Raw genomic sequence first — 13217 nt, forward strand, 5'->3', positions numbered from 1 at the left:
TCATGCAAAAACAATTTAGCAACATAAATTTAGAAAACTCCTAACTAGGGCTCTTATCAAAATCAGCAGTTGGTTACCTAAAAGAAACACAATGCAATTTTACAATTTCCTTTCATATTTACCAATTACGATCAGCATACAAGGAAGTCTTCGTCTCACAGGTACCGTTTCTCGATCAGCATGGGACGGGGCAAAGGGGCAGGGGTGGACGGGGCAATTGCCTCACGGCGGCAATAAAACTACTACATCATGCAAAGGGCATTTCAAAGTTAAAGTCTCTAGGGCAAGAATCATTTAAAGTCTCTTTCTCTCGATTAGAGAAAGCATCAAAGTATCTCTCAAAATGGCGTCGCAGCAAGATGGGCCATAATAGCTACGAAATGACGCAATGTCGGGCAATAGCTGGTAATGGCTGTAATGATCTAATTTCTTCTCGTGCACCTGGTTTTTATAGACAACAGTTCAAGTCCAGTAGGGTCTCCCATTGGAGGGTTCATAGGTTAGCTTCAAATTGTCCAATCAAAAACGACAGTTCTCAAGCTTTTACTTAAGCATACATTATCCTTGGAGATGGGTACGCAAGTTGCAACATTGTATACCAATTAGTTCACTTTCAGAGCCTCCATTGTCCGCACCTGCAAATCGACCTTGGAGTAAAGAGAAAATATGCCAGGCTGGCACGAAACTTTAAGATAAGCATGTGAACGGTTTCTGTGGAAAAGTACAGCTTCAAGCAAAAATACACGTTTAATAGCACATTGGAAAAATACGAGCATCTAAACCGTGAGACCAGGCAACTAGGCCAAAGCCTCCATTAAAGTAATGCTAAGCTAAAGCATTTCAAACAAGCAAATCGTAGCACACGTTTATGATTATGTCGGATTAGTGCAATTCTAATACACCACGTTATATAAAGCGCGCTTATAAATGTTGGCAAACTACTCTAAGGGCACATTTTGTCCCCGTACAATCTTTATTAGTTCGGTTAAAGTCACACATGATTATTTCACACTACGTTTATGCGTTAATAAATCAAAACCTTCATTTTCTGCTTCATCAATCCCTCCTCTGATGACTACTGGTCATCACACAAATTAAGCCCACAAATTTTATTCCATTAAAATTCTGTCAGTTCTCTTTTCCTTTTAGTTCCCCTAGTTTGCGCTTTGTATTCTTCTGCCATTCTTTTCATAATTTTCTCCTCCTTTCTTCTTTTAATTCTTTCCATAATCATTATTATTCCCCTTTTTATTCCCCAAATTCCAAATATGCAAATTATTACTATTAAAATTCCCTCTATTATTTTTAACAATATTCCATTCCAAATTCCCCCAATCCAATGTCCCACGGAAGCAAGTCCCTTTCCAACCTTCTCCCACACTCCTGGTTCTTTCAGTTCCTTCAAATCTGCACTTTCTTTTGTTAGATTAGCAAGCATAGTTTTAATTTTCACACTATTGTCAGGGATATATGTACAACAGTGTCGTGCACCAAGCATTTTGCAAACGCCACCATCCTTTGCTAAAAGAATGTCTAAAGCAAGCCTATTTTGAAGAGTCATAGCTCTTTCCGCTGCAAGTTCAGCATCTATCAGGATTATAGCACCTGAAAACTTTGTCAACATGTTATCCACTATAGTAGACAACTTTCTTATCTTGATGGAATTCAGCACAACTCCCAATGAAGGAATCATGGCTCCAAATATATCTCCTACCACAGCAGCTGCGGTCTCTCTTTTCTGGATACGATGGGATCCAGATGTCTTTTGAATCATCAATAGGTCATCCAGTTGATAAACCTTTGGGAACACTATACCCAAATAACATCTCCCCCAGCATCCCTTTGGAAGACGATAATAGGCATTATACCCACAAATGTAATATACACCTGGAATGACAGGGTCAAGTCCATCCATCATGAATGTCCATTTGGCCTTAAAGATAAACGTGTGTTTACACTCACTCGCTCCTACAAAAATGTTGTCATAATAAGATTCACCTCGATATATACAAAACTTCCCTACATGCCAAGCATCTAAAGCAATTTTCCCTTGTGTCTTTATTGCAGCAAAATCATAATTATCTACTCAAGTCCTCTTATGTAACTCCTTTTCTAATTTCACCTTCATTTGTGCCCTTCTATCATCTGTGCGATCTAAAAAGCTTATTTCTACTGCAGAGAGCGATCAGGTAAGGTTTTCCCTATGAGCGTGAGCCGTTTCAAAAGGTAGCATTGGCTCGAAAAATTCCCTCATTATCTTAGCATCCCAATCTTTAGCAATCTGGCTTAGCTGCGCTATTATAGGAACATAAGCAAAGGTAACATCATAATTTGAGTAAAAATACTGTATGTTAGTTTGACCATAAAACCTAGACATTACTATACTACATGTAATCCTGTATGTAAGAGGCATGTGGTGATATGTCACCCCTTCCTTCACTGATGTCGGTATCTGTGTACACACATAACAATCTTTCGCATCCATTGTCTCAACATATTCTGTTAGCAAGCGATAGAAAACATTATAGGAAAGCTCTTTCTTATCGTGCAAGAGTCTCTCATCCAATGCTAGTCTCTTCAATGCGGTTAGTTCAGTGACAGTAACAGGAGCAAAAGTAGAAGCAGCAATTTTCTCATTCTCACCCTTTCCATGCATTCCAAGCACAATTGCCATTATTATTAGTACACATGCAATTACCAAGCCTATACACACATATTTACAATATTTCTTTCTATTGTTTTGCGTCATGATCTGTATAGAATCAGAGAGCTAGAAGCACCTATAAATGAAACTATTTAGCAATTCAGTTACAAAGCTGAACGAGCGCAATGTTCACACAGTTTTCTTTAGGAGGCCAAGTCACTTATCGGTTAGCAGCATTTGTCTCAATTCGGCAATAACTCAGTCTTTATCGGTTTAGCAAATGTCTCATCCGGTTTAGCAATGTCTCAGCTGGTTGTTTGTTTCACGTTAGATTGTAGCAAGCAATATCATTTATCACCCTTTCAATCAACACTGTCCATAAAACTTTTCTTTTCTATTGGTATCTCTTCTTCTTCTTCGTTCTCGATGCTTAGAGATACAAATTCGTCAGTCCAATCGTCATTGACTGCATATGCCCATTCAGGACCGGAATACCTTCTGTTCGGTATCCTTTTCCTTTTCAATTTTGCTTCTCTTTTCGATTCTGCCTCGCTGGTACTTTCCTCTTTTGTCAAGTCTTTTTCTTCACTCGAGGTTGGTACCACGACAGACACTTCTTTTCTTTTCTCTTTTACTTTTGGCCTTTCTCCGTCGTTCAAACCTTCTCCAGTCCTTTGTTTTACTGGTGATATACTTAGTCTCCTCTTTGCACCGTGTCCATTCGATGGACCTGTGACCTTTTCTGTAGAAGTTTGAACCTTTTCGCTCTGTTCTGCCTTGTCCCCTCCCTCTGGGGAATCGATCACGTTCTCTTTTTCTTTTTCTGTATCGTCTGTTTCTGGGAAAGCCCTCCTCTGATCAGGCTCTCCTGCTTTTTCACCTTTTTCGAGCCCTTCTTCACCGTTACTTTCGTCAGGCTCTGTATCACTTTCAGCTGCTTCAGGTTCTTTGTCACCTTCAGCTGCTTCAGGCTTTTTGCTATCCTCAGCTGCTTCAGGCTCTTTGTGACCTTCAGCTTCTTCGTCGCTGTCTGAACTTTCTCCTTGGTCTTCCCCAAGTGAGTCGGACTCTTCGCCCTCCAATAATATCTCTCTCTCTCTCGTTTCTGCCTGTCCGCTTTCAGTTCGGTTTTGTTCTGTCTCAGCACTCGGCACTGTTTTATCAGGCACTGGCAGTTTCAGCGCTTCAACTTCCTCATCTGTGGGACACAACACCTTCTTTGTGTGACTGGCGTGAATCCAGTTGGGAACCCCCGCACACTTCACAGCGGTAGTTGTCGTCAGGATCACTTGGAAAGGGCCTTTCCAACGGGGTTCCAGACACGACTTTCTCACGTGCTTCTTTACCACGACCCAGTCACCTGCTTTCAGTGCGTGTCCTGGACCTTGGATCGGTGGCAAGGTGGTCGCTTCCACCTGGTGAGAGAAAGAGCGAACCACGTCAGCCAGTCCTTTGCAGTAGTCTAACACCATATCATCTGTAATATTCAAAAGCGCGTTTGCGGGAACTGCAGGAAGTCTCATAGCCCTGCCCATGAGAATTTCGTGCGGAGACAGTCCAGTCTTTCTATCAGGGGTGTTTCTCATTGACATTAGCACTAAGGGCAATGCGTCAGGCCATTTCAAATTTGTCGATGCACATATTTTCGCCATTCTTGATTTCAGTGTACCATTCATCTGCTCCACCAATCCTGATGCTTCAGGGCGATAGCTACAATGCAGTTTCTGCTCAATGTTCAGCGCTTCGCAAAGTAACTTTATCACCTCGTTATTGAAGTGACTTCCCCTATCTGATTCTAAAGAGATCGGGAATCCGAAACGTGGTATCAACTCCCTCAACAATAGCTTCGCAACTGTAAGGCTGTCATTTCTACGTGTGGGGTATGCCTCAATCCAGTGACTAAAAATGCACACAATCACCAACACATACTTTAGACCTCCATGCACGGGCATCTCAATGAAGTCCATCTGCATACGTCTAAAAGGCCCGCTTGCCCTACCAATGTGGCTCGCGTTCACAACTGTTCCCTTTCCTGGGTTCATCTGCTGGCAAGTGACACATCGATGGCAAACTGCTTCTGCAGCTTGACGAAATCTGGGGTTAAACCAATCAGTTTTGAACAATCTTATCATGGCATCTCTCCCTAGGTGAGCTTGCCCATGATAGAACCGCGCAAGCTGTGATAAGAGACTGTTTGGCAAAACAAATTTTCCCTCATTTGAAACCCATAACTCGTCTGGTCTCTTTATACATTGTGATTTAATCCAGGAATCTCTCTCATCCTCCCTGACGTTATTCTGCAATGCTTTTAGTTCATCTATTGTATCTACAACCTTCAAGGCAAATGCTTCAGCTGGTTCTAGTTCTGGCTCACTTATTGAATTCCATTCATCTCTGAGTAATATACAGTTCAAGGCACAAAATCTTGCGACTTGATCCGCATATGCATTTCCCAGAGAAACATAGTCCTGTCCTTTCGTGTGAGCACTGCACTTTACCACTGCAACTTCAGCTGGCACTTGAATGGCGTGTAACAATTCCCTTATCCTTTCCCCATTCTTCACTGGGGATCCTGAAGAAGTCAGGAAACCTCTCTGTGACCATAGTTGTCCAAAGTCATGCACAATCCCAAACCCATATTGACTATCAGTGTAAATGGTGACTTTCATCAATGCAGACAGTTGACATGCTCTTGTAAGGGCTACAAGTTCTGCTACTTGTGCAGAATAGACTCCTTGAAGCCATCCTGCTTCCAAGACCCCTGTTACAGTGCATACAGCATATCCTGCTTTCAAAATTCCCATCCCGTCTCTTAGACATGAACCATCAACAAAAAGAATTTGGTCATTTTCATCAAGCTTAGTATCCTTAATGTCCGGTCGGGGTTTTGTGCAAAATTCAGTCACCTGAAGGCAGTCATGCTCGACGTCTTCAGCGTTCTCAATTTCGGCATTTTCTCCAGGAAGCAAGGTTGCTGGATTCAACGTAGTGCACCTTTTCAGCTGCACATTCGGTGAGCCCAGAATAATCGTTTCATACCTTGTGAGTCTTGCTCCGGTCATGTGTTGCGTTCGGGAGCAGGTCAAAAGTATCTCAACTGAGTGAGGGACCATGACTGTTACTGGGTGTCCCATCACTATTCCTTCACTCTGAGTGAGGCTGATACCAACTGCTGCTACGGCGCGCAAACACCCTGGGAGTGCTGCTGCGACCGGATCCAAAGTAGCTGAAAAATACGCTACTGGTCTGTTTATGCCACCATGGGCTTGGGTCAAGACAGACAAAGAACATGCATCACGTTCATGGCAAAACAATGTGAAAGGCTTTGTGTAATCAGGCATACCTAAAGCTGGAGCCCTGCACATGCACTCTTTCAATTCAACAAAAGCATCCATCTCATCTCCTTTCAACTCAATTTGATCCAAAGCATCCTTCTGGGTCAGTTTCAGTAAAGGCTTCGCTAGAGTCGAGAAGTTGGGAATCCACTGGCGACAGTAGCCCACCATTCCCAAAAACTTCCTCACCTCCTTTCTCGTCTTGGGCGGACTCATTTGAAGTACGCTTGTTATTCTTTCCTTCATTATTTTCCGTGACCCTTTCTCTATCTGGTGACCCAAGTATTTCACTTTCTTCTGACAGAACTGCAATTTGGAAGGAGACACCTTGTGTCCATTCCTTCCCAAATGGTTCAACAGAGCAATGGTATCGGCTGGGCAGCCACTTTCTGTCTTTGATGCAACCAGTAAGTCATCAATGTACTGTACTAGGGTTGACTCGAATGGCAATTCTAACTCTTCCAAGTCTTTCTTTAGAATCTGATTGAAGATTGACGGTGACTCAGAAAACCCTTGAGGAATTCGACACCAACTGTACACTCTGTCCAGGAATTTGAAACAAAAGAGGAATTGGCTGTCCTCATGAAGAGGCACAGAAAAGAATGCTTGTGACAAATCGATGACTGAGAACCATTCAGCATCGCAAGGGACTTGAAACATTATCACAGCTGGATTCGGTACTACTGGGCAACATTTGACTATGATGTCATTTATTTTCCTCAAGTCCTGCACAAGTCGGACCTTTCCACTCGGCTTTATTAGTCCCATTATTGGTGAATTACATGGACTGCTTAACACTTCTTTCAGTACTCCCTGTTTTACAAATTCGTCAATAAGTTGAGCAACTTTCATGAGGGTGTCTTGTGGCATGTGGTATTGTGGGGTCTGGGGAAAGATTGCATTGGGCTTTACAGTCACTTTCACTGGTTCCACTCCTTTCATCAATCCCACCTCTTTCCCTGTCATGTCCCACACCTCCTTTCCGACTGTTTCCCGTAATTCGGCTGGAATATCTTCTTCAGTTATCATCGGGAAAAGACAAATCAGAGGATATTCTTCATCTACCGTTTCCATCTCATCCCCCTCTACACTGTCCTCTTCTTCCCCATCACTGCTCGTCTGGATTGTTATTCCTTTGTTCGAACACATGATCGAACAACCCAATTTGCACAATAGGTCTCTCCCTAACAGTGCTATCGGGCTTGAGTCACATATCACAAACTGATGCACCCCTTGATAGTTACCGATGCTGACTGGTACCGGATCTGTTATTGGGTTCGTCAGGTGCCTGTTTGCTACTCCCACCACTTGAACTGTCCTCCCTGAGAGTGGCAAATTCGGTACTTCACTACTCTTAACAGTTGAACGTGTGGCTCCCGTGTCAACCAAGAACGAGACACGATGACCCATTACTCTTCCCTCTACGTACGGACCCTTTTGATCAACTTCCAAGGATGCTGCAAGCACACAATCTCCTTCTTCTTCTGAGCTCTCACTCTCCCATACATTGTTTATTCCACTCTCACTGTGTAATGGGAACTGTTGTACGGTGCCATTTGTACTCATTACCTGACCCGAGACCTGTGGAGGAACCATCACTTGCTGCTGACTCATTGGTGCCAAAGGTATTTGCATTTGCTGATTAGGTACCATGGGTAACTGCTGTTGCATCGGCTGCATTTGCGTCATCTGCATACGAGGCATCTGCATCTGCTGCGGCTGCATAGGTTGTAATCCCTGCAACTGATTTATGGTCTGAAAATTTGGGTTTGGACCTCTCATTTTCGGTCCCCTCATTGTCTGAAATGCATTGACATCATTGTTTTGCTGACCAACACCTACACCTGCACCTGCACCTTCCTGCACCACCATCGGGCACTCGCGTTTCCAATGACCGACAATTCCGCACACGTGACACGGCATCACCTTCTTCATTGCCTGCACACCCGTTACAACAGTGTTCAAATCCGGACCATTATTCACAAAACCTCCTCTGCCTCTGCCTCTGGCCTGTGGCTGAAACGCCATATTTCCCTGCAACTGCGGCTGCGGTTGCGGTACCTGCTGTTGGAACCCTTGCATCCCTTGCAAACCTTGCAGACCTGTCTGAGCTGCCTTAAGTTGCATCATCATCACCTTCTCTTTCAACTTTTTCTGTTTCACTTCAATTTCGTCGCTACAGTATTTCGCATAATTGAACACCTCATCAATCGGTTTCGACTGCCAACAAATCAAATGCGACTTTATCATTTGACTTATTTCTGGTCTCAGCCCTTCCACAAATCTGAACACAAAATGAAGCATATCCTTCGCCTCTATTGTTTCTGTGCCACTGTAGTTCCTAAACGCCTTCAACAACCTCTCATAGTAACTATGAATCGACTCTTTAGCCTCTTGGGCAGTTCGATCAATCTTCTGCCAATCCACATTTTTCGCGGCAACCTTCGTCTTCAAATGCTCAACCACCTTGTAGTACAAGCTCATCACCATAGGTGATGGTGCACCCGTCTCCCTGTCTCTTTCTGGTTCACTTGTCGGCCAACCTACAGCTCTTTTGCAATCTTCCCACAAATCTGCTGGAACTACAATCTCGAAGAGAGTGTTCAGGTCTTCCCAGAGACATTTTGCAAGCTTCACAAACCTATCAGTCTGTTGATACCATTCAATCGGTTTCTCTCTCAGTTTGGGAAAATCATCCGTAAAAGACTGAATATCGCTTCTGTGCCATGGTACATGTATTAATTGTCCCCCTGCTGTCTCCCTCATTGGTAACATAGTTACTGTCTCGCTACTCTGTGGTCTTTTCTCATTATGCTCTGTAGCACTGTCCCTCCTCTTTTCCTTCCTCTTTACCCATCTGCTTTCTCACTTGTCTAAACACCTCCACACTTGTGCACTCTGCAGCAATTCTCTAAGGTGCGCCTTCATGCCTGCTGACCTCATATGTTCAAAATCTGTGGCCCCAAAATCCAACCTGTAGCTTCTGCTCAAGTGTTTCATCTTGTCTATGTCAATCCCGTTTCTGTCAGCTACTTCCTGCAAACTTTTATGTACCTTGTTCACTTCTTTCGTAATCTTTGGACATAGGTATCTCAACTCTTCTTCCGTGTAGGACTCTAACCTATTCACACTGTAGGAAGTTGGCTCTGTATGCACTATTTCAAAGTAAGGAATAGTATGCACAGAGTCCAAGGGTTCCCCTTAGAGGTAAGATAGTGGCAAAAAGAGATAATACCAATGCTCTATTTTGTGGTAGTGTGGTCGAGCAGTAGGCTTATCCAAGGAGTAGTGTTAAGCATTTGTTGTACATACACATAGACAATAAATGAGGTACACACACTCAGAGACAAATCCAGCCAATAGGTTTTTATATAGAAAAATATCTTTTCTTAGTTTATTTTAAGAACCACAGGTTCAAATTCTACATGTAATATCTCATTCGAAAGGTATTGCAGGTAAGTACTTTAGGAACTTCAAATCATCAAAATTGCATGTATACTTTTCAAGTTATTCACAAATAGCTGTTTTAAAAGTGGACACACTGCAATTTTCACAGTTCCTAGGGGAGGTAAGTATTTGTTAGGTTAACCAGGTAAGTAAGACACTTACAGGGCTTAGTTCTTGGTCCAAGGTAGCCCACCGTTGGGGGTTCAGAGCAACCCCAAAGTCACCACACCAGCAGCTCAGGGCCGGTCAGGTGCAGAGTTCAAAGTGGTGCCCAAAACACATAGGCTAGAATGGAGAGAAGGGGGTGCCCCGGTTCCGGTCTGCTTGCAGGTAAGTAACCACGTCTTCGGAGGGCAGACCAGGGGGGTTTTGTAGGGCACCGGGGGGGACACAAGTCCACACAGAAATTTCACCCACAGCGGCGCGGGGGCGGCCGGGTGCAGTGTAGAAACAAGCGTCGGGTTTTCAATGTTAGTCTATGAGAGATCTCGGGATCTCTTCAGCGCTGCAGGCAGGCAAGGGGGGGATTCCTCGGGGAAACCTCCACTTGGGCAAGGGAGAGGGACTCCTGGGGGTCACTCCTCCAGTGAAAGTCCGGTCCTTCAGGTCCTGGGGGCTGCGGGTGCAGGGTCTCTCCCAGGCGTCGGGACTTTAGGTTCGAAGAGTCGCGGTCAGGGGAAGCCTCGGGATTCCCTCTGCAGGCGGCGCTGTGGGGGCTCAGGGGGGACAGGTTTTGGTACTCACAGTATCAGAGTAGTCCTGGGGTCCCTCCTGAGGTGTTGGATCGCCACCAGCCGAGTCGGGGTCGCCGGGTGCAGTGTTGCAAGTCTCACGCTTCTTGCGGGGAGCTTGCAGGGTTCTTTAAAGCTGCTGGAAACAAAGTTGCAGCTTTTCTTGGAGCAGGTCCGCTGTCCTCGGGAGTTTCTTGTCTTTTCGAAGCAGGGGCAGTCCTCCGAGGATGTCGAGGTCGCTGGTCCCTTTGGAAGGCGTCGCTGGAGCAGGATCTTTGGAAGGCAGGAGACAGGCCGGTGAGTTTCTGGAGCCAAGGCAGTTGTCGTCTTCTGGTCTTCCTCTGCAGGGGTTTTTCAGCTAGGCAGTCCTTCTTCTTGTAGTTGCAGGAATCTAATTTTCTAGGGTTCAGGGTAGCCCTTAAATACTAAATTTAAGGGCGTGTTTAGGTCTGGGGGGTTAGTAGCCAATGGTTACTAACCCTGAGGGTGGGTACACCCTCTTTGTGCCTCCTCCCAAGGGGAGGGGGTCACAATCCTAACCCTATTGGGGGGATCCTCCATCTGCAAGATGGAGGATTTCTAAAAGTTAGAGTCACTTCAGCTCAGGACACCTTAGGGGCTGTCCTGACTGGCCAGTGACTCCTCCTTGTTTTTCTCATTATTTTCTCTGGCCTTGCCGCCAAAAGTGGGGCCTGGCCGGAGGGGGCGGGCAACTCCACTAGCTGGAGTGTCCTGCTGGGTTGGCACAAAGGAGGTGAGCCTTTGAGGCTCACCGCCAGGTGTGACAATTCCTGCCTGGGAGAGGTGTTAGCATCTCCACCCAGTGCAGGCTTTGTTACTGGCCTCAGAGTGACAAAGGCACTCTCCCCATGGGGCCAGCAACATGTCTCGGATTGTGGCAGGCTGCTAAAACTAGTCAGCCTACACAGATAGTCGGTTAAGTTTCAGGGGGCACCTCTAAGGTGCCCTCTGTGGTGTATTTTACAATAAAATGTACACTGGCATCAGTGTGCATTTATTGTGCTGAGAAGTTTGATACCAAACTTCCCAGTTTTCAGTGTAGCCATTATGGTGCTGTGGAGTTCGTGTTTGACAGACTCCCAGACCATATACTCTTATGGCTACCCTGCACTTACAATGTCTAAGGTTTTGTTTAGACACTGTAGGGGTACCATGCTCATGCACTGGTACCCTCACCTATGGTATAGTGCACCCTGCCTTAGGGCTGTAAGGCCTGCTAGAGGGGTGTCTTACCTATACTGCATAGGCAGTGAGAGGCTGGCATGGCACCCTGAGGGGAGTGCCATGTCGACTTACTCGTTTTGTCCTCACTAGCACACACAAGCTGGCAAGCAGGGTGTCTGTGCTGAGTGAGAGGTCTCCAGGGTGGCATAAGACATGCTGCAGCCCTTAGAGACCTTCCTTGGCATCAGGGCCCTTGGTACTAGAAGTACCAGTTACAAGGGACTTATCTGGATGCCAGGGTCTGCCAATTGTGGATACAAAAGTACAGGTTAGGGAAAGAACACTGGTGCTGGGGCCTGGTTAGCAGGCCTCAGCACACTTACAATTGTAAACATAGCATCAGCAAAGGCAAAAAGTCAGGGGGCAACCATGCCAAGGAGGCATTTCCTTACACAACCCCCCCCCAAACGAAAGAGGATGAGACTAACCTTTCCCAAGAGAGTCTTCATTTTCTAAGTGGAAGAACCTGGAAAGGCCATCTGCATTGGCATGGGCAGTCCCAGGTCTGTGTTCCACTATAAAGTCCATTCCCTGTAGGGAGATGGACCACCTCAACAGTTTAGGATTTTCACCTTTCATTTGCATCAGCCATTTGAGAGGTCTGTGGTCAGTTTGAACTAGGAAGTGAGTCCCAAAGAGGTATGGTCTCAGCTTCTTCAGGGACCAAACCACAGCAAAGGCCTCCCTCTCAATGGCACTCCAACGCTGCTCCCTGGGGAGTAACCTCCTGCTAATGAAAGCAACAGGTTGGTCAAGGCCATCATCATTTGTTTGGGACAAAACTGCCCCTATCCCATGTTCAGAGGCATCAGTCTGCACAATGAACTGCTTAGAATAATCTGGAGCTTTGAGAACTGGTGCTGAGCACATTGCCTGTTTCAGGGTGTCAAAGGCCTGTTGGCATTCCACAGTCCAGTTTACTTTCTTGGGCATTTTCTTGGAGGTGAGTTCAGTGAGGGCTGTCACAATGGATCCATATCCCTTCACAAACCTCCTGTAATACCCAGTCAAGCCAAGGAATGCCCTGACTTGAGTCTGGGTTTTTGGAGCTACCCAGTCCAGAATAGTCTGGATCTTGGGTTGGAGTGGCTGAACTTGGCCTCCACCTACAAGGTGTCCCAAGTAAACCACAGTTCCCTGCCCTATCTGGCATTTGGATGCCTTGATAGAGAGGCCTGCAGATTGCAGAGCCTTCAAAACCTTCCTCAGGTGGACCAGGTGATCCTGCCAGGTGGAGCTAAAGACAGCAATATCATCAAGATAAGCTGTGCTAAAGGACTCCAAGCCAGCAAGGACTTGATTCACCAACCTTTGGAAGGTGGCAGGGGCATTCTTTAAACCAAAGGGCATAACAGTAAACTGATAATGCCCATCAGGTGTGGAGAATGCTGTTTTCTCTTTTGCTCCAGGTGCCATTTTTATTTGCCAGTACCCTGCTGTCAAGTCAAAGGTACTTAGGAATTTGGCAGCACCTAATTTGTCTATGAGCTCATCAGCTCTTGGAATTGGATGAGCATCTGTCTTGGTGACAGAATTGAGCCCTCTGTAGTCCACACAAAACCTCATCTCTTTCTTTCCATCTTTGGTGTGAGGTTTGGGGACTAAGACCACTGGGCTAGCCCAGGGGCTGTCAGAGCGCTCAATTATTCCCAATTCCAGCATCTTGTGGACTTCCACCTTGATGCTTTCCTTAACATGGTCAGATTGTCTAAAGATTTTGTTCTTGACAGGCATGCTGTCTCCTGTGTCCACATCATGGGTACACAGGTGTGTCTGACCAGGGGTTAAGGAGAAGAGTTCAGGAAACTGTTGTAG

This window comes from Pleurodeles waltl, chromosome 4_1 (genome assembly GCF_031143425.1).
Source record: "Pleurodeles waltl isolate 20211129_DDA chromosome 4_1, aPleWal1.hap1.20221129, whole genome shotgun sequence".
NCBI classification, from domain to species: Eukaryota; Metazoa; Chordata; class Amphibia; order Caudata; family Salamandridae; genus Pleurodeles; species Pleurodeles waltl.